Here is a 20295-nt window from a genome sequence, read left to right as displayed (position 1 = left end):
GAAGAGTGGCTTGGAAATTTGTCTTAGAACAATGGGAAACAAAAGCTCCCAAAATAGTTGTGGGAAACCTGGAAAATTAATCAGCTGAAGGCTTCTATCCAATAGATCTTTGGCTGGCAAAGCTCTCTGTCCTCTTTTGGGGTGTTGTCCTGGGTGGGCTGAAGCAGTGGCTTTTCTTGGGGTGCCCTCTCTGCTTTAAAGGTGCAGCTACCAGGGCAAACTCAGAATAAAGAATAACAATACCCTTCAGGAGGGATCGTTATTACTCTCCGTTTTCTCAGCCCATGACTTTCTCAACAATAGCAAAGGAGCTGTGCCAACGCACAGGCCCTGCTGCAGCTCCTGTGATAAGATCACACTCGAGTTCTGTGGGAAATATGAAGAGATTTGGCTTAACTTCAGCACCAAGAGTCACTCCATCCCTCACAACAAAATTCCAGAGCATCTTGTGTCCAGCAGCAATATTTCAGGAGACATCTGGGCTGCTCCATGCCCCTGCCTGGTCCATTGTCAGTGACCGAGACAGGAGCCCAGCTTTGCTGGTTTTGCTGTCCATGAGCAAGGAAACCTGTCCCTGTGGGTGTCAGCCCATTTCCAGAGGGGACAGAGCAGCTCCTGGCAGCACCTGCTGGTGCCACCGGATGCTGGCTCCCAGCAGAGGAGGAGGAGCAGGAGCAGGAGCCAAGGTTACCCGCTCCCACCCCCAGCACTGCAGCACCAACTCGTGAATCAGGCTCTGACAGCGCTGACTTGCTGCATCAGTCACATCACAGACACTTCAACCCAAAATATTCCTCTACAGAAAGGAAGGGGAAACACAGACCGATTATGCCAGTCTCATTTACATGCTTAGCTTAGAAAAATCAAATGCCTGACTCTGTCTCTGGCAGTTTCACACTCTCATCGAGGGCATCATCATCTCCTGCACAGCAGACACGTGGCCACCTCCTCCCCTTCCCACCTGGCCACAATTATTTGCCCTCCAAGGGTGACCTGAGCATCTTGGTTTAAAGGCATCTGGCTTGTGTTTCTGAGCACCCACATCAGAAAAAGTGAGGGGTAGGAGAGGATCTGTAGGGAGAGCCTGAGCACCATTTATTGGCTCAGCAGTCAACTGAGTGGTCAGCTTCAAATGAATTAAAATTATGAAGCAAGAAAGACTTTGAAAGAGTGTTGGTTTTTTCAAATAAATGAGCCACATTCTGTGAGAGGCCCGAGAGAGTCTGCAGAGAGTTTGGGTTGAGACACATCATGAAGTGTTGCTCGGTGTCCCAAAATCCCCCAGCCTGGCCACAGACACCCCTCCACAATACAAGAGCAGCTTCACCTCCTCTGCCAGACCCGAAAGAGAAGCTCCTTTGCCATTTCCCAAACTCTTTAAAGCCTCCCTGACTCCAGTGCAAAGCTGCAGCAGGAGCGAGTTCCTTGGAGAGCTGCCACAGCCTCCCAGGGCTCCTGGATCCGGCACTAACGGGACGTCTGCTCCCACAGCCAAGTGTCAGATGGTTCATCTGGGGAGCACAAATCACGGGCAGAGCTCAGAGAGAGAGCAGGCAGCCAGAGCAAGGCTGCTGGTGTCCTGTGAATTGTACCAGCTCGATTTAAATACCATTTCTGAGCTTTAGAGGCAATTAAATATCAACATCGTTTACCAGACGAGCTTCCATCCACCAGCACGTGGAATCTTTAAGATGAAAGCAGATACTTTTATGGGAATTTATTTTAACGCTGCTCCTGGGAAAGCAGTGTGCAGGCTGTGTCCAGGGAGGTCAGAGGCTCCCGGGCTGGCAGCCTCAGCTGAGCCAGGCTGGGAGTACCTGCCACGAATTAACACAGGCAGAAAATGCCTCCCTCCCAGGGCTGGGCTTTCTCTTCTCCCTCTTGCACAGGCACCACAGCGTTATATAATAAATAATTACTAAAACAGGCCAATGATACATGGTTTTCTGTTGTTGTCCTGCTCTCACCTCGGGGGACCCAGCTGGAAACAAGCGGTGCCTTGCTCTTCTGGAGCAATTCTCCCGGCAGGATCTGAAGGATTTCTCTATTTACTAACAAGTAAAGCCTTTTTACACACAGCCTTGTGCCAGTTTGGTCAGGACAAAGCAGCTGCCTTGGAGACATCTCATTTCTGTTTGTTTTAACTTATTCCTAATCATTTTAATGTAAATCAAATAAGCCTGGCTGGAGTCGAAGTAATCCACATCTGCACCGTGTCAGCTGCGAGGCACAGGACGATGCTCGAGCCTTGTGTGGAGGCTTCATGTAAAGAACTCAGAGATTTATTTATGTTATTCATAAAATATAACAACTTTAACTTCATCCCATCCCTAGAAGCATCCAAGGCCAGTTTGGGAAGGGCTTGGAGCAGCCTGGGATAGTGGAAGGTGTCCCTGCCTTGGCCTGAGATGGGCTTTAAGGTCCCATCCAAACCATTCTGGGATTCCATGAACATCTGATTCCATCCCATTGCCCCATGAGTGACTTCACCATGCCCATGTGGGAAAGCCCTGCCCAGAGCAGTGAGCTGGCAGAGCCTGCCAGGAGTGCTTCCCTCTCCTGGCTGACATCACTGGGGTGGATGGAGGGTTGGGAGAGCTGCAGCATCACTCCTTCCCTTCCACAGCTGGGAAGGAGAAAACCCCACGGAGAAAAAATGACAGAGCTGAACAGCCACCAAAGACAACAAACAAAAGGCTTTATTGGGTAAGGAATCATCTCCCTGGGTGCTTTGGCTGAGCAAAGATTTCAGGGGCTTGTCCCAAAATGTGGTGTTAACTCCCCATCCCTCCCCCCGTCAATGGCACTGGAGGCTGTGGGGGATGTTCCCTGTCCCCAGTGCAGTGGCAATGGCTCTTGTCACTGCCAGAGACCTCGCAGGGTCATGGCCAGGTTCAGAGAGCTCCAATGCCATCAAAATGCCAATTCTGAGCCCCAGGGGAGCTCTGGGGGCTGACATGAAAACATTGCTGGGCTGGAATGAGACCCCCTGTGACCCAGGAGAGATTTACAGCAGCAGGGTTAGAGCTTTCCCAGTGACATCCACGCCAGCCAGGCTCCCTGGTGGGAGCAGAGAGAAATCCTGGAGCAGGGAGGGAGATGGAGACACCACAACAGGAGAGGCAGGGACAGCAGATGGAGAAGTCCCAGGATGGCCTCACATTGTCACCAAACCTCTTCATCTCCATTTTCCAGGAGGAAGGGCAGTGTAAGAGCTGCCTTCAGCCCCAGTCTGAGATTTGTGGCCAAGAGGGCTGTACCTGGAGAGTCACTGCTCTCCATGGCCAGAACCTCTGCCCTGCTGCTTGCCACAAATCCCTCACGGACCTGGCTCTCCTCTCACTCACAGTGTTGTCATTTTGTTTTAAAAATTGTCACTATTCCTGCAGGAGGGAGCACAACAAGCAGAACTCATCACCTGGCAAAGTTCACTCTGGTGCTGTGAACGGGAGAGGAAAAGGCAGATCCCTCTGGCAGAAATAAATAAAACACATAAACGAGGGGTTCTGATCCGTTTTGTTTTGTTATTTGCCACCATTCACGGTGTTATGCTAATCCCAATGAACTTTGCTCGGCTGTAGCAGAGCTGCTGTGTCCTCTCCTCCCCTCCAAGAATATCAATTGTGCTGCAGTGGTGGCTAAATGGGCCATCAAAGGGAAAGTTTCTGGAGATTTTTCTCCACCTACAACAAGGCCTTGTAGTTCACAGCCCAGCACAAATATCGGGAGCTAAAATTTACTCTACCTGCAAAGCAAACTACAAAAGTTCTTCCTAACACGACAATTGATGTGCTTTGCAAAGGATTGCTGCAGGATAAGGAGTTTCCCAGCAGACTCCTGAATTTTTTGCACGTCTTCCAGCATCCCTCCCAGCCCAGAGCTGCCTTGATGATTCAGGGTGATCCCCATCACCACAAAGATTAATCCCAGCCATGTCCAGGGGCAATCCCACAGCAGCATCTCTGGGGCCAGGAAGATTAGAAACACCTTGAAGGTTTTGCTCATTACCAAGTTTGCTGGAAAGTCACATCCCTGCACAAAATAAATCAGAGATTGGTGCAGTGATTGATGCTTTGCCATGGGCTGGTCCTCAGCCAGGCTGGCTCCCTCACCCAGATATCCAGAAATACACCTGGAAATCGAGCTGCAAAGTGTTTTTTAGCCACCTTCAGTGGCCTCAGAGCCCAGGATTTGGAGAAGGAACAAAATCCCTAAAGCTTTGTAGCGAACAGCAAAAGTTCAGCTGAGGAGCTGCAGCCAGAAAGGGTTAAAGGGACGTGGGGATACTGCAGGATTGTTTCTTCTGCTTCACTAAACCACTGTTCAGATGGAAAAAAAAAAAAAAAAAAAGTTAGCTTTTCTCCTGCAAGAATGTAAATGTTGGGTATTTTATCAAGTGATTTCTTCAGCCCTCAAGCCATTCTTCAATTTGAAATGCTAGATTGAAAAAAAAAACGCAGGCAGGAGAGAGAGAGAAAGAAAGAAAATATTTCCGCAGCCCAAGAACACTTTGCAGACATTATGGAAAATGTTGCCTGGTTTGTTTCCTCTACTCACTGAACCAATCTTTCGCATTAAAATCAGCAGAGTAGTAAATAAGCATGTTTTCTCTAGCCCTGGAGCCATTCTGAGACATCAAATGGTACTTAAGAAATGTTTCTTTCTCCATCACAGAACATTTTTAAAATGTCCAAGGCTGAAGGGAGGGAGGGAGGGAGGGAGGATGCTCCTGGACCGGAGCATTACCAGGCTCTGCTGTCTCTCAAAGCTGGCGAGGCCCTGGGCGAGTCACAGAGCTCGGATTTTCTCTCCTGTTGGAGGAATTTTTCCAGCTCTGCAGCTCCCTGGATTTTTTGAGACCCTCAGAGAGGAGACCTGGAGGGGTTTCCAAACCTCAAATCCCAAACCCCAAATCCCAAATGAGCCTGGAGCCACTCAGTGAAAGCCCTTGGGGACAAGACGGGGTCCCTGAGCAGTGTCCCCACATCCTCTGTGACACAGGGATGCTCTGATGTGGGCTCTGTGCTCAGGGAGGGACAGGGGGACAGGGCTGGTCACCCCACAGGGGTGTTTGTCCCAAGGAGGTGGCTTGGGGCATCTCCTGTGCCAGGGGAGTTTTTGCAGGGGACATTTCTCATTTTTTTCCCCTATCCCAGGTGGCTCCAAGCCCCATCCTGGGGACATTTCCAGGGATGGGGCAGCCACAGCTTCTCTGGATCCCCACCCTCCCAGGGAAGGATTTCTTCCCAAAATCCCTTCTAGCCCTGCCCTCTCTCCTCTGGAAGCCATTCCCCCTTTTCCCATCACTTCTCCAGGGTGCTGAGATGCTTCAATAAAAAACCAAGGAAGGGGAGCTGGGATTGTCACACTGGAAGGGCTGAACGGCTGCTCTGCCTCAGAATGCGGCTCGGGGACAGATTTCTCATGCATCATTTCTAAAAAAACAAAAAACCAAAAAAAAAAAAACCAACAACCAAAAACCACGAATTTATCTTGAGCAGAAAAGCAAATGTGTTTGTCCTGACCTGACACTGTTTTTTAAAGTGTCAAGTGCTAATGAAATTCCTCAGCCTTGAGCAGTTCTAGGCATTCAATGTTGATTTTTAAAATATGGGGATATTTTGCTGCAGATTTTAAGGCAGCCTCGAAATGATGAACGTTCGTGAGTGTGAGAGGAAAGAAACTTCCAGATTCACAGAAGTTCTGACATAATCTCGCATGCAAAGCAGACAGCAAGAGGCTCCTGCTTTAAAGAGCTTTTTTGTGACTCCTTTGAAATTCCTTTAGCAGACGTAGGGCCAACGCTGCACACTTTCATCATGCAAATTTGCTGATTTTAATATTTTGGGCTTAGGGAGGCAACAAAGGAAAAGGAGGATTTTTAATTTTTTTAGGCTACAGGATGAAATTTGGAACGGAAATGTGCCCACAAGGCTGGAGCAGTCCCACCTCAGGTTACTCTGCTTTTTGAGATGCTTTAAAAGATTTCTCTCCAGAAGGGAATGGAAGGGGGCAGCCCTGGAGCTGGGGGATAAGTGAATTATCAGGTTAAAAAAAATAAATGAAAATGAAATAATGAAATTAAATGAAAAAATAAAATGAAACATTAACAGGCAAAATAAATGGAGTTAAAAAATTGAAAGAGCAAAAGGAAATTGGAAATACAAACAGCAAAAAAGGAATGAAATAAAATAATAAAATGAGATGAAATATTAAGCGATAATGAAATAAAAATAAGGTAGACTGAAATAAAAATAGGGTAGTCTAAAATAAAAATATAATAGACGAAAGTAAAATAAAACTAAACCTAATTAAAAAAATTAGAATAAAATAGAATAAAATAAAATATAGAATAAATAGAATGGAATAGAATAAAATAGAATGTTAAAAAATTAAAATAAAATAAAATAAGAAATAGAATGAAATAAATATTATTTTAAAAGTAAAGAATAAAAAATAAGAAAAATAAGATTAAATGAAATAAAATAAAATAAAATAAAAATAAAATAAAATAAAAATAAGATGAAATGGAATAAAAGAAAATGAAATAAAATTAAATAAAAAAATAAACAAAAATAAAATAGGATGAAATAAGATGAAATAGGACGAAATATGATAAAATAAAATAAAGTAAAATAAAATGGGATACAGAAAAATAAAGTAAAATAAAATAGAATAAAATAGGATAAAATAAAATAAAATAATATAAATAATTAAAATAAAATAAAATAAAATAAAATAAAATAAAATAAAATAAAATAAAATAAAATAAAATAAAATAAAATTCGCAGAACACTTTGGGAGCCGAAGGCAGCCGCCCGAGCCCCGCGGGTCCCGCCCCGCTCCGGGCCGTGCCCGCCCCTCCCGCGGCCCGGGGCTGTTGGAGCGGGCCCGGGGGGGGTTCGGGCCGTGCGGGGCCGGTCCCGCCCCCGGCTCCTCCCGCGGTTCCCCCCGGGCCGGGGCCGCCCCCCGTGCCCGCCCCCGCCCCGCGGGCGGCCCTGGCGCGGAGCCGCTGCCGGTGCCGGTCCCGCCGGGCCGGTCTGTGCGGCGGCTGCCGGCGCTGCTGGGCGAGGTCAGGGAAAGTCCATGTGAGGAGCGGCTGGAATCACTTCCTGCCGCCGCCCGGCCCCGCCGCGCCAGGCCCAGGGCAGCCAAGGGGGCCGGCGCCCCGCAGGTGAGCGCAGCCCCCGCCACCCACAACCCCCAACCCGGCCCCGAACCCGGGCCTGGCAGCGCCCGGGGCAGCGCCGAGCCCGCATCGCCCCCGGGCCGGGCCGAGCCGGGCCGGGCTGAGCTGGGCCGGGCCGGGCCGGGCTGGGCTGGGATGGGATGGGGGGACGCGCACATCGCGCCCTTCACTCTCAGCCCGGGGGTCCCGGAGATGTCGGGGTGTGCGGGACGGGAAGGGAAGGGGGGACAGAGCGGGGCTGTGCCCGCCCCGGGGGGGTTCGGGGGGTTCGGGGAGTTGCCGCGGGTCCTGCGGCACGGTGGGGGACTGGGGCTGAGTGCGAACCCCCCTCGGGGGCTGCGGGTCGCGCTTAAGGGATAAACGCAGGCGCAGGATCGGAGTTTTCGCTCCCAGGGGAGGGAAACGCTGCGGAAAGGGAGAGATCGGAATCCAAAACCCGGCAGAACACTGAAAATTGGGGTTTGGGGATGGACCTGCGAGCCGTGGCGTGGCGTGTCCCCATCCCAGCGGGGTCCCCTCTGTCGCGGGGGGCTCCAGCGGTGCAGAAATTCGGGATAAGGAGTTGGGCTGGGCTGGGGGAGCGCTCCCCTGCCCGCCGCAGCCCTGCTGTAGTTACAGCACTCAAGGACTTCTCCAAACATCTTCCCTGCCCTAGGAAGATCCAACGCCAGCGGTACATCGCGTGCTGCTCCGCCGGCGAAGTGCAGGATCACTTCCAGCCAAGTCTCCATTACCCGCCGGCTCATTAATTTGAATATTCTTTTTTTTTTTTTTTTTTTTTCCTCTTCTCTCCCCCCCCCCCCCCTCTTCCTTTCCGGAGGCATTTGCGAGGCTTGTGGGCAGCTTGATGTGCTCGCTGCCTGCCAAGTGTTTGCCTCTCGCCCTGCGTAATTGAGGGGCTGGCGTGCCGGCTCACCTTCTCCAGCTGAAATATTAAACAGCAGGAGAAGCTGGGATCGGTAAACAAACCGGGATGATTCTGCTGCTGCTGCTGCTCCGTGGGGACACTGCCAGTAGGGTCCAAGTGCAGCATCCCAGCACGCTTCATCCCAAAATTTCACTGCCAGATTCACAGCTTGCTCTGAAATTCGGAAAGCTTTTGACTAAAAAGAGCAAAGCTAAGCTGTTCCTTATGAGCTGACTTGCTGTGGTTTGCCCAGTTGAGGACAGTAAGGCTGTGACCCCAAGGTGAGGACGATGGAGGTGGTAATGCTTGGGTTTGAAGTAAGTGGCAAGTAGAAAAAAAATTAGGGGCCCTATCCTCTCCCTCCTGAGAGTAAATGTCCTTCTGTGGCTGTAACTGCTGTGTTTTGGGGTTTCTCCTCCTGCAGAGGCCTTTTAATTAAGGCTTCACTGGGTAAAAGCTGTCGTATTGGGACACTGGAGGGTGGGGATGGATTTCTGAAACTTAACATTTGTCAAAAAAAAACCCTCCCGAGGCGGCTGGAATTACAGAGAGCGGGGTCAAGCCAGGCATCAGGGCAGGAGCAGGGGGTCCCACTGGGGCCAGAGATGTGTTTTGTGTGCTGGTTGGGCTGTGGCTCTGCAGGGCAGTGTTCCCAAAACGTTGTCCGGGGCTCCCCAAGCTTTTCCCGGAGCCCCCCTTTGTTCTGAGAGATGGATGCCATTAGCCAAGATGCGTGTGCTGATGCTGGATCACTTTGAAAGTGATATTTTTGGAGCCCTCTGGCAATATAAAAGCCTTTTAGCTCCCCCCAGCCATGACTGTGCTTTCCTGAGGGAGCCTGCTGGAATTGGAGGCAGATTTTGGCTCCTCTCGGCTGGTGCTGGTGACAGGGCAGCGTCCCCACGCTCGGGGGGACACGGAGCATCCTCACTGCTTGTGAGTTCAGGAAAGAAAAATCCCTTCTCCTTGAACTTGAGCCTGGCTGGAGCATCCAGGTGAGTCCCTGTGGACTGGGCTTTGGCTCAGATCCCGGTTGGAGGTGTCAGGAGGAGCCAGGCCACTTTGCAGCATTGCTGGCCAGGGAAGAAACACCAACAGAGCTCCTGCCAGAGCCTGATCCACCCTGGGCTGGCTTGGGAGAAACCTCCAGACTGTGCTTTCCCAGCTGGGGACACATCCCAGAGCTCACCTTGGAATGGAAATATTTATTTCAGGCTGTCTTGTTGCACAGCCCCTGGTCCCTGCCTGGCCTCCTGGAGGGCTCGTGCTGGGCTGTGGGATCGGCAGGGATGGGAGCAGAGCTGGCACGGCAGCACTGGGGTGACGTGGATTGGGGACAAACATCATGGAACAACCTGGGAGAGAGTGCTGGGACTCTGCTCCTGCTTTCCTCGGTGTTTAAAAATACTCGAGCCTGACAAAATGGGGTTAGAAGGAGGACTCAGCCATGGCTTTGAATTTTTCCAGGTTTTCTGAGCCAACAGCTTTTCAGGTGGAGAAATAGGGTGGGATGTGCTGGGCTGAAGGGAACTGCTCCGAGACAGCTCCAGGGATGCTGAGGAGCAGGGGAGCTGCACTTGAGTGGCTTTTTCCCTTCTCTTTTCTAACCTGTCTGTGAGTTTACTTGAATGTAATGAAAGAAATAAACCCCAGGCATTCAGCTGGAGGAAATTAAAGGGAATTGTGAGTTCCCTGCCATACCTAATGGCCAGAGAGAGCATCATATCTTGCTGCAATTAGGCTTCAAATCGAGCTGAGCCTGTGTTTGGCATCCAAAGAGCAGCTTCCCATCCCATTTATTCCTCATCCAGGGAAGTGGCAGCGGATCCACAGCCCTCAGCACCCCCTGGGATGGGCACACCTAACAGGAGGGCGTGTGGGGTTTTTTTATTTTATTAAATCAAGCCTGTAGAGCAATTGAGAAATAGGTGAAGCGTGCTTAAAAGAGGGTGAGGCTGTTGGTTTTCTCTACCTGACTTTATTTGCGGAGTGACAGGAATTTTGACAGGCTTTGTGTCTTTTTTAGCAAATCAAGTGTCATGCCAGGTTTGCCTGTGGATGAGATCATTTGCAAAATATGTTTCCCAGCTTGCTTCAGGCATAATTCATTGTGTCAACTGCAATTGCTCATTTGCTAGGAACTGTGATTCATTAGCGGTTTATTTTTTGTTGGGGTTTTTAGGGTTTTTTTTTAAGTTCAACTTGTTTTTAAGCAAATGTTTGGAGGCAGAACAGGAATCTGAAAAAAAATAAAATAATTAAATCTTACATTCTTTGTAGCCACAAATTCTGCTGCGAAGGGAAAACTTGCTAAAATGCCGTGTTCCTGGGGAGGGGAGAGGCAATCCCAGGCGAGCTCCCCGGGCAGGATTGCGCTCGGGTTTGTCATGTGGTTACTCCTAAATGGGGACGGAGGTAATAAAAATCAGACTGCTGGGACAGAGGATGGAAGCAAGCGTGTGGAGCTTCCTCCTTCTCCCTGCTGGGAGGTTCAGCTGAAGGATCCAGGCTGGGCTGGACAGGAGGGATGGGGGATGCTGTCGGGACAGTGGTGATGGGAGCAGTTCTTTGCTACGGTGACCAAGACCCCCTGAAAGCTGCTGGCTCAATGGGATAAAATGAAGATAAATAGCCCTTGGCACAGGTTTTGTGCTGTGTGTGTTCCCAGGGCTGCTCACAGCCGGCACAGTTTGGCCTCAGGCTTTTCAGAGGTCCTCACGTCAGACTTTTCACAGAATTTTGCGTGTCAAGTACATTTTTTGCTGTTGCGTTTCCTATGAAGACAAATATTTCAGTGCATTTTTTTTCCCCTAGGTGGGTGGATGTGGGGGGGCAGGGATCACAGCCACAAACTACCCTGCACTAACTGTGTGGGCTGAATAAATGGATACACTTTTCACCAAAAGATAGAAGTTTTATGGAAAAAAAAAAATCTAAGTGATTACGAAATGTACATTTAAGCTTAAGTAACTTGACAGGTTGTTGTTTTTTTTTCTTCCCCTCGTGCAACAATTCTCCATAAAGCACTCTTAAAATGTTTTTTTGTGTTTTTTTTTTTAACTTGAGTATTTGCTCATTCTCTCTGGTTTTTAACTGATAAAAGATGTTTTACAAGCCAGAAAAAAAAAAAAAAAAAATTGGGAAAGGGGTAGAGAGAGAGCAGAGGAACGTGGGCAGTCTGCTGACTTGTGGCGCGCCGGCGCCGTGCCCGGGCTCTGCCAGTTTGCTGCGGAGCCCAGTGCCAGGAGCCAAGGGCAGCAGAGCGTGAGCAGAGGGAGGGTGGCTCCATCACAGTGACCATATATAGTCACTGGGACGAGATTAAACACTTCACCTCGCCGGTGTCATCCCCATGGCCATAAAGCCGTGAGCGGGATCTATTCATCATTCGTTAAAACAGCGGGAGAAAATTCCTTTTTTTTTTTTTTTTTTTTTTTTTTCCCCCCCCCCCGCCGCCCTGCAGCATCTCGATCAGGGCTGCTCTGGGGTGGGGGGAGAGCAGCCAGGTGTTGTTCTTCCCCTGGGGGCTGGATTTTAGCAGCACAGCCTGTGCAAGGAGCTGGGAGTTCAGGGGGGCTGGGGTTGAGGTGGAGAAGGGTCCTGGGTGTGGGTGCCAGCACTGACTGTGCTCCTGCAGTGCTATCCACTAGGAAGCATATGGCAGCCTGGGATATATATATATATCTATATATCTATACATTTTGTGTGGGGGGACATGTTTTACATGCCAGTTCTCCCTGTCATAGGACAAACATTTACTCTCGGATTATGTGAAGCATTAGGGAAGCAGGAGAGAACATCAATCCTTGCAAGGGAGGCCGTGGGGGATGCCTGGGCAGTGGTGGCAGGGCAAAGGTGATGATGTTTTGGCTCCCCTGAGCTTTATGGGGTTGTGCTCCACAGAGGTTTAGCATGAGACATAAATAAAGGCTTGGTGTTTTGTTGTATGCCGTGCAGAAGGCAATGGCCAGGTACTCAAAGGAGATGGGGAGTGAGGATTTATATATTTAAGGATAGATAAAAGGATTTGATTTCCAAGGGAAGAGGCAGATGGGGCTTGCTGGGAGATTTCCAGTGGAGTGCATGAGCCTGGCTGCCCTGTGGGAATACAGACCCCTCCATGGCTGAGATCCTGTGGGATGAAATTCCCACAAGCAGGACTAACCTCTCTCCTTCACTGGAAATCTCCCTCTGCAGCAGCTGCAGCAACCTTAAAGGACTAAACCTGAGCAGGATAAATGTGAATTTTGATTGTTCTGTTGTGGCTGGAATGACATCCTCATGGCACACTGAGGGATTATGATTTCCTGATGGGCATAAAGAGGCTTTGAACCCCTCTGACTGGATCTTCTCCCTTCTAAGAAGTTCTGATGGACTGGGAAGGAAAACTTTGTGGTTTTTGCATCACCCTTGCAGCTGCAACTTGGCCTGAGGGCAGGTGGCAGAACCATATCTCTCACTCATTTCTACAAACCAAAGTTGTTTAAGGCTTCATCTGTCTGCTCCCCAATTATCTGCTCCTTCTGTGCCTCCGTTTATCCGTGCTAACATCATCAATACATGCCCATGCTTAATGAAACGTTATTGCTTAGGTTTAATTGTCTTCTAATTAAGTAAAATAAAATTTTGCACGGCGGTTGCAACAGCATCTTTCCTGTCTGGGAGTTCTGCTGTGCTTGAGGTACCTGAGCCCAGGGAGTGGTGACAACCACAGTAGTGCCATTTCACATTTTCTAAACTTGCTGCTCCTCTCTGTCACCCTGGTTAAATTAGATTAATTGTGCCGGCAGCTTTTTTTTTTTTTTTTTTTTTTTTTTTTTGGATAAATCTCTGCATTTGGTAAAGCTGCTGGGCTTGTTGCTTCAGCACATCCCCCCTGAAAGACACAACGTGGGGTCGTGCTGAACACCTGGGGAAAGCTGGGGCATGCAAGTGTAGGGCTGAATTTTTGACTCTTGTCTGAGCACAGTTTCTACTCTTAATGCATCATTAACATGGTTTTCTGCATTTCATTCAGTTCCCATTACAGCACTCAGTTCCGTCTGTTAATTTTGGTATGTTGATATTTTTGTTGTCAGCATTTTTTTTTTCTTTTTTTTGAAGCATATAAAAACCATTAGTGTGAAAGAAGATTAAAAAGATACATTACAATTAAAATGTTAATGAAATCGGCATCATACAACTTTTGAAACCATTTAGGCATTAATCTTTCTTGGTCTCATGTCCATTAACTCGGGCGATTCTTATTCCACACTGACCCCTGCTGAGAGAGTCGTGCTATAATTGGATTTTAAGAACTGGGGGGAAGAATAAGGAGGGAGAGAGAAAAGCCTTGGAAAAAAAAGGGAAGTTGGGATGGTTGTCTTCGCTTTCTGCCTGGTGTCCATGGAAATGAAGCCAACAAAACCCAGCTCTGTTGCTCCATCACTCCCCGTGTGTGTCCCCCCTCCCCAGGTCATGCCTGGGAATTTGGGAATGCTGGGGTCAGAGGTTGGGGCAGAGCCCTGGGAAGCTCCAGGCCAGGCTCCTCCTGGGCTCAGGCTGTCCCTGTGACCTTGGGCAGGACATGAGCACCAGGCTCAGCTTTGGTTGATCCCAGTGTAACGTGAGCAGGGCCAGAGCAGGATGGTGAGAAGCCTTTTTAAGGCTCTGGGAAGAAGGGAATGGGAGAGCAGCAAGGAATCGTTTGTCATTATTGCTTCAGCTTTCCCCAGTTCCTCCAAAATAGTATTTCTGTGTTTTATCTGTTTGGGTTTGTTTTTTTGTTTTTTTTTTTTTTTTTAAGAGGCTCTTTTTCAGCTTACACAATATTTGAATTGGGACCAGCCCCCCTCCCCAGGCGAGACAGGAGGATTGACTAATTCCCAGGCTGTGTAGTGAATCCAACATCAGGACTTCTTGACTCACCCCCAGCTCCCAGGATCTGTGCCATGGCTGCATCAGGGCCATGGGCTGTGCTCAGCCACTCCAGCCCACCCACAACACTCTGTGCTGCCCAGTCCGAGCCTTACACCCTCCTGGACACCTTCTCCAGAGCTTTGCCTGTGCTGCCCAAGAATTTCACACCTCCTGTGGGATGTTGGATCAATTGGGAAGGATCAGTTTAGGGAAGAGCACTGTCCTTGCCAGCATGGGGACGGGTTTGGGATTTTTGGGTGTGCTGCTGTCCAGGCAGTGATGCACCTCAGGACTGGCTGAGCTGGAAATCAAGTGATGAGCACATCCCGCTGAGGGAGGAGTGGACTACCAGCCCAGCTTGTGTTTATGCTGCAAGTATGAATTTTTTTTTTTTTTTTTTTATTTTTTTTCCAAAGCAAAAAGCTGAACAGATCCATGGAAAGCCGCAGAGCTGCCACCTCCCAGCCACTCTGCTCTCCCTGCTCAAGGCAGGCAGGAGAGGAGGGATGGGTGGTGTTGGGCTGGCCAGGGAGCCCAGTGGAGCTGAAACATCTGCAGGGCTCGGGAGAACACGCTGGCAGTTTCCTGGGGCTGGGTTCATGCTGTGGGAAGTGAGCCGTGAAGCACAGAGCGTGCTGCTGGCACTGCATCACAGGGACAGCCCGGGCCCTGCAAGTGCTTCCTTGGAGCTCTGGAGTGCCTCTGCACACTCTGCAGAGCCTGGGGTTTAATTGTTTTACTCCCTTTTTATGTGGGTTAAAAAAAAAAAAAAATGATAATTTATAGTGGTGTTGTTTTGTGTCGAGGCACGGCGTGAATTTATAATCTGAGAGAATTGGGGATGGGGATCCAAAATGGTCAAAAATGGCAGGAATGGGGGAGGCTCTGCCACAGTGTGACCCATCCTTGTCCCAGCTCAGCTGGTCAGATGAACTGGGGGTGTGTTCTGGCACACCTTGTGCCTTTGGGTGAAACCAGCAGCATTTGTGCCACTCCAGTTAAATGTCCTTAGGGGAAGGGAAAGTTCTAGGCTCAGGAAGAAGGAGCAAGGAAAAACAACCCTGAACATTCCCAGTGAATTTTCTGGCCCAGCACACAAGTGGGTGAATTTCTAGCAGGGTGAATTTCTGTGCTGCAGGCTGAGAGAGAAGCACACCAGAATCAATATCTCAGTAGTCCAATAAAACCCGTGGGAATTTCATTTCAGCTCATTTTCAACTGGCCTTTCAGATGACTGCTGGGTGTTTGGTTTCTTTGTGCAACTGTGAAAATGTAGATTGAGCCCGGGGTACTTGCAGTGCTCTGGTTTGGCAGTGGGAGCCTCCATCCCAAGGTTTGCTCTGGGGTCAGGCAGTGAGGGCTGGGACTGTGGCACCACAGTGGGGGTTTGGTTTTTGGGTGTTTTTCAGATCCACTGGTGGATTCTAATTCCAGCTTGTAGCGCTGGTTTAGTGTCCATCACACCTCTGCATTCCATGGGAGCCAGGGGGAGCCTCAGCAGAGCAGCTGGAGGTTCCCTTCCAGGGTACCTTCATGAATATTTTTGCAATCAAGTTTAGGAAGTTTCCTCATTTACTTTCCCTTTAAGATCCCAAATTGGCTGTTGCTTTGTTTGTGAGTGCCTTAGGAGAGGTGTATCCTGCAGTAGTTGCTGACTAATCTGCATTTGGCAGGAGGAATGATGCAGGAGGGAGGACTTAACTCTTTGCAGGGGGACAGGAGGGCAGCACAACTTGGAAGGGGTGGAGAAACCAAGAAAACCTGCAGCCTGTGTGTGTCTGGTCCAGGCTGTCACCCCAGCACAGCTTGGCAGAGCAATGAGCTTAATTTTTTTGCTCGACTATTATCAAAACACGGAGAACTCCAGTGGCAGATTGGTGATGTCCACAGTGCAAAGGGTTGCAAGCGATTTTAAGCAAAATATTCCAGTGGCTTTCAGTGCTCTTCTGTAAGGTTCTATAAAGTGACAGTCATGATTTCTTGGTTCTTTTTCACTCCTCCCATCTGGAATTTCTCCCCAGATTCCTTGATAGGTGCAGTTCAATTGCAATGTATTTATGGAGCATCACAAGTCATGGCAGCAGGTGCCAGCCCCACCAGAGCTACACTCCTGCAGCCTCCCCTGGCTGTGCCTCGGGGATTTTGTGCTGTTTGGGTGCTTTGGTGTCCACTCCCCACCCTGCAGCCTGCTCCTGACCTGTCCTGTGTGCCTCAGGAATGTTGTAGGAGACCCAAGGTGCAGCATTAGCAATGGAAATATTTGGTTCAGGCACGCCCTGGGTGCCCGCCCCGGCACACGTGCCGCCGGCTGCCGTGTTTGCTGGGAGCTGGGAGAAGTTTTTCCTCCTGGCGTCCAGGTGACAGGAAGTGGATTGGGAGCTTAGGAATTGTGTCTGGTGGTACCACCCACCGGTATGGATGGATATGTCAGTTTGGGGGGAAAAAGGGAGAGATTTGCTGGCGGATTTTGAAGAAAAACCCGACTTCCCAATGCTTGCAAACCCAATTTGAGGAAGCCTGGGATGAGGTGTAGCAAGGAGCTGCTTGGAGCTTGTTTCTAAAGGTATGAAAAGGGGAGATGGGATGGGGTGAAGGATTTTTCTGCCCATCACCGGATGTAGTTGGACAAACTCTCCAAGTTACCAAAAGTTGTTGAGGGGAGGAATGATCTCATGAGTCTGGGATGGTTTCACACCCAGGGCAGTGGTTGAGCTGCCTCAGCGAGCTCAGACTGACATCCCAGAGGCTCTTTTCTCCTGGCCTTGGCTGGTATTTGAATTTTAGTCTTCATTTTGTAGGTGGGACAAGAACCACCCACCCTGCAGGCTGAATGATGCCCTGTTGTGTGTGTCACAGGCGTGGGTGGCACTGGCTGTGCTGATCGTGCTGCCCACTGTGCTCCTGAGGCTGCCGTGGCCAGAGGCTGGGGACAGTGGCTCTCTGGGACACACTGTGGTGTTGGCACAGCCCTTAGGATCCTGCTCCGTGCCTCACCCCAAATCTGAGTCGCATCATTTGTGTGGTTGTTCCCAAAGTTTCTTTCTTTGCTCCTCGTCCCGCTCCCGATTCCGTCTCCTCGTGCGAGAGCTCCTCCCTCTGTTCCGTGGAGTTCAGGGAAGGTTAGCTCAGGTTTAAACCACTTGGCTGTGGCTGGTAAGTCTTAGTGACATATTAAGTATTTAATATCCAAGTGCATTAGCTTCCCACCCACATCCCCCTTTGGAGATGGGCTGAGGGAAATCGCCCACATCTAATAGGATGCTGCCCGGCAGAGTTGTACAAATGGTTTCCTCCTGGACCTCTGCTTTTATGTTTTGATTTTTACGTTTAGTTCCTGACCTAATTAGCCATGAGTGACAGCATGAGTGGAGATCTCGTGGCTGCATCCAGCACCTCGTCCCTCGCAGAGATTTTGGAAGATCCCTGGCTGCTGGAAGGGACACTTGACCCAGTGGGGTCACAGTGTGAATTCCCAGTGCTCCATCTGTGAGCCAGGTGGAGCCACCCTAAAAAAAAAAAAAGCAGGAATCACCTTAAATCAGTGTCATTAGCAATCAGCTAAAGCAGTGTCCCCAGCACCTGGTGGCAGGCAGGGCATGGCCTTGGTGCTGCCACCTCTGCCTGGTGGCAGTGTGAGATGGGAGAATCCACCTCAATCCCCACGTCTGCTTGTGTTACAGCTTCATTTCTGAGCCCTTGCTTAACCCCTGCAGTACATCAGAGGCTCTTGTGAAATGTAATGTGCTGGAGCAGCAGCACAGGAAAAAGCTCTGCCTTCTGTGAAGCCAGACTGTTGCAGAGTAATTTGTTTTGTAAGATTTTGAAAGGCAGTGTTGCAATCTGTAACAGTAGAATAGTGGGAAGATGGTCAGGTGGTTCTTGGGACTTCAACAGACAGATTTCATGTCTGTGTGTTTTTGCAACACCTTTCTATAAAGGGAAACATAATTTAAAATATGATTACTTAGTGTTGTAACAGTCTTCTCAAACGTTTTTGCATTATGCAGAGATCATTATCAGAGGCTGATATTAACTTGCAAAGAATATTATGCAAATCATTCTCCTGTTCTTCTAAAAAGAAATTTCCTTCATAATGCAAAGCGTGACAAAAAAAATTGTGCAGAGGCTTTTGGCAAAATTACATTCAGAAGATGTAACAGTTTTTCTGCTTACTAGCACAATCCGTTTCTGCCTTTTGACTGGATTTGCTCAACTCAAGCTGATAAAGGCTGAATTTTAAAACCAGGGCTGGGGTTGGGGGCAGTGTGTTGAACCTTGTGGGTTCAGGGATGGTCAGGGAGGGTTTTTTGTGCTTTGATTGTTGTTTCAAATCCATCCTGGTGGTGATTACAGGCTCTGATATTCTCTGAAATTACGTGGTGGTGCCTCGAATTCCATGGGGTGGGGATGCTCAGCGTCACCCTCAGCACGAGCAGCAGTTCCAAGGAGCAGGATTGAGATAGATTTCACAGGGACACACTCCCCAGGGGGTCCAGTATCACCAGTTTCAACCCCTGGATCACTGGGACCAGTGAGACCACCCTGAATGGGGGCAGTGCAGGGGTGCAGGAGGGAACCCAGGCACTGGTGGGTGGGATGGGTGGTCCTGCCCCGTGCAGCCTTCACAGCATCTCTGAGTTTGGGAAAAATCCCTCTGGGATGGGATCACTGTGACCCATCCCCACCTTGTGCCCAGCCCAGAGCTCTGAGTGCCACATCCAAGCCTTCCTTGGACACCTCCAGGGATGGGCACTCCCTGGGCAGCCCCTTCAGTGCTGTAAATGTAAAAATTCCTGCTGATATCTAATTCCTGCTGATGTCCAGTTCCTGCTGATGTCCAGCCCTGGCAGAGCTCGAGGCTGTTTCTTTTTATCCTGTCCCTGTTTCCTGACCCACCCTGGCTGCTCCCTCCTGTCAGGTAGCTGTGCAGAGCAATAAGATCTTCCCTGATCTCCTTTTTCTCCAGCCTTGGCATCTTCCTTGCATTTCTCCAAGCATCAGCACGTTCCTGGAGGTAATCCTGGCCTGGCTGAAGCCATTGAGGATTTTGCCACTGCCTTCATCCCTCCTGCATGGATTTTTTTTTTGTGTGTGTGTGTGTTACAAACTGGTTCTGTCAGTTCTCTCTCACAGAAACCAGCCCGTGCTGAAATCGAGCTGATTGTTTTATAGGTATTGGCTGCTCTGCTCTTCTTATGGATTGATTGGCAAAAATAGAGCCTGATAAATATTGTAAATGACTAAAATACTTGCAAGCTGTGCATCACAGTCAGCTTTGGAGAGGCTCATTTGCTGTAGAACCCCGTTTTCCAGGCACTTAATATCATTTTGAGAAAACGAGGTCCTGAATTTTTTTAGGCATTTCTCAATACAAATGTGATTGAGAAAAGTCAGTAATATTCAGACATGCAGATTGAATTACAGCAGCAGGGAGAGTTTTCACTAACATGGGAAATTTTCAGGCTCTCTTTTTGTGTCTGGTTAGATAACTCAATATTTAAAAATCAACCCAAATTAGATAAATAAGCTGGAAGTCATAGTTAGCATTCGTCAAGCAACTTAGGCTGGATGTTCTGGCACTGCCTGACTCCACCTTTAGCTGCAGGGTTTCCCTGTTATGAACGGGTGAATACTAATCCTTGTTTATTCCCTGCTGCAGAGAAATGGATTTATCTGGAGTTTTGTGCCTTGAAAAGTAGCCCTGGATTCGAGCAGGGCTGGGGAGCCCTGGGGCTGGTGTGTGAGTTCCACCCTTCACACCTTCCACCAACACCAAATCCTTTATTTCCGTGACACAGAGAACTTCCAGCACCCCGAAAGTGGCCCCAGGGGTGTGGTTGTGACCTGAAAATCAGAGCAGTGAGGGGGTTACATGAGTGTGCTCTGCTTCCCTGGCATCTCCTGGGGATGGATCCGTGCTGGGGTGAATTACAGGGAAAGGCTGACTTTTTATTTTTCAAACGTTGCAAGGAAAGCTGGTTCAAAGTAGGGAGGTGTTTTATTCCAAACAGTGTGGTGGAAAGGAATCTTTTTATCTTCGGGGTTTCTTTGTTTCCGGGATGTTTTGTAGCAGTGGACTTGTAGCAGAGTGGTGTTAAGCAAATTCCTGCAAATCTCTTTCTGGTAGCCTCTGGAAAAGGGTGATGCTGCCAAAATCAAATCAAATATTTAGCCCTAAACTTTTTTTTCTTCAAAGGATGCCTCTTTGTCCTGGTATTTTTTTTTTTGTTTTGTTGTATTTCTTAGAAGAGCATGTCCAGTGTTCATTGAGCTCCTTCCAGAGAAGCTGTGGCTGCCCCAT

At 49.0% G+C, this 20295-nt stretch overlaps 1 protein-coding gene across 1 annotated transcript in view; it reads left to right on the top strand.

Moving 5' to 3' along the window:
• Positions 1-7061: 7061 nt before the first annotated feature.
• NACC2 (NACC family member 2) overlaps positions 7062-20295 on the top strand; it is a 51878-nt gene continuing 38644 nt past the window's right edge. Inside the window, exon 1 of the mRNA XM_088177730.1 lies at positions 7062-7174. The gene's annotated coding sequence lies outside the window, so the exon portion shown is untranslated. The remainder of the gene's footprint in view (positions 7175-20295) is intronic.

This window comes from Sturnus vulgaris, chromosome 22 (assembly GCF_052056855.1).
Source record: "Sturnus vulgaris isolate bStuVul1 chromosome 22, bStuVul1.hap1, whole genome shotgun sequence".
Taxonomy (NCBI): Eukaryota; Metazoa; Chordata; class Aves; order Passeriformes; family Sturnidae; genus Sturnus; species Sturnus vulgaris.
This window is presented reverse-complemented; position numbering and strand designations above follow the sequence as displayed.